This window comes from Myotis brandtii, unplaced genomic scaffold (assembly GCF_000412655.1).
Source record: "Myotis brandtii unplaced genomic scaffold, ASM41265v1 scaffold3155, whole genome shotgun sequence".
Lineage (NCBI taxonomy): Eukaryota > Metazoa > Chordata > Mammalia > Chiroptera > Vespertilionidae > Myotis > Myotis brandtii.
This window is the reverse complement of record NW_005362091.1, coordinates 20,057-21,800: the sequence shown is the minus strand read 5'-3', so window position 1 is coordinate 21,800 and position 1,744 is coordinate 20,057.

The following is a 1,744-nucleotide window of genomic DNA, read 5'->3' as shown; positions in this document are numbered from 1 at the left end:
AATTTAGCTCCATGAAAGGTGAGGTTATTTCTAATTCTGTGGGCATCAGTCTGAACTAGGACATTTGAGCCAAAGCCTTGGTTGTGTTACTAAGGTTCCCAATTATACCCTATTAACAAGGAAGACAGAGTCCTATTTACTTTATGCAAATAGATTTATAGCCATATAAATAAAAATACTCAAAAAGACAGAAAATTTTTTGAAATAAGTCAAACAGGGAGAAAAAAAAGATCAGTGTTGTTACCCACCGGGGTGTCCTCCTGTCCATTCCCATTGAAATAACAGTTGCTGGGCATCCACTACATGTCCCCCTGGAGGAGGGACAGAGCTTGGATTTATGCAAACTCATCATGTTCACCCAGGGTAATCACAAAGCCACTGCCATTCTCTGGAAAAACTCGGTTTCACCTCCACTGTGGAGATGGTACAACTTAGACCACACAGCGGTGGGATCTGGTGTAGACTATCACCTTAAGTCAACAATAATGATAATGTCAGCTCTCTTTTTTGAGCATTTATTGACTCAATGCAAATCTTCTAAGGACTTTCCACTCTCACAACTAATCTATTTAAATGGCACAAAAGAATATTCAGTGTTTAGTAACATATAGGAGAGGAGGAGGGTTATTAATATGTTAAATCCAGCTCAACGGGCTCACTGTCATCTGAACTCATGGGGTTGGGCACTTCAAAATGGTAATTCCCAGCATCCTCCCTCCTGACGGGGTGTATGGGGAGGGTTCTGTCGTTCCAGGACATCTTCATCCGCTCCTTCAGCCGCATATTCATGCCTTTGAAGAACCACTGGGTGGAGACTGCATTTATGGAGCAGGTCAGGACCACAGGATCCTTATGCTCCGTGACTGTGGTGTTGCTGGCTAGGAGGGTGGGCACTCTCACTCACTCTGTGGAGAAATAGAGGGTATGGCTAATTGCGAGTGGGCTTGGGACCTGTGCCATGCTAGCTCCTAAGATATCTTAGCCACTCAGAGTCCACTGTGAGCTCTGTAAGGTCATGAGAGAATGGTTCTGATCTCTGCAGAAGGACAATTGTCTTTCTTCAGGGGATGATGTGTAGGAAAATGGTTGCACCTCTTCTCTGAACCCAGATCACCCCTGACCTTTTCCCATAGACATCTTTGTAGTATCAACACAGGGAACCCTTTTGCAGCCCACACTTCCTATAACCTCACTGTAAGGTGGAGTTTTCCTCTCATGAGCATTTACTGACCCTTTCCTACAAGTTCTTTTGACTTAAAAATATCATGTATGATGGGCAAGGCAATCTTACTACTTCTGCCTACTCCTGGGGCCAAGGGGACTTTAGAGAAAGTGAACGGGCATTTAACTATTTTGTTAAATAACTCATTAGGCAATAAAGATGACCCAACCAAGTCTTCATTGCCTTGGATCTGGATAAGTTCCATCTATAGGATTCCTCAGTCTGAACAGGACTTTATTTACAGGCCTGCTGATTGCATATAATTTTAAAATAAATCACTAAACAGAAATGGTTATGATTTTAACAAAAGACAGAAACTGTAGGAATAGGAGGAAATTACATAATATGGTAAAGACCACACATGAAAGTCCACAGCTAACACATTACTCCACGGAGAACCTCTGAAAACAGTACTAAGATCATGAATAAGACAAGGATGCTGTTTTCCCCTAATTCAACTAGTCAGGAAAATCAGGCAAGAAGATGAGACAAGAGATATCTAATTTAGAGAGGAATAAGAAA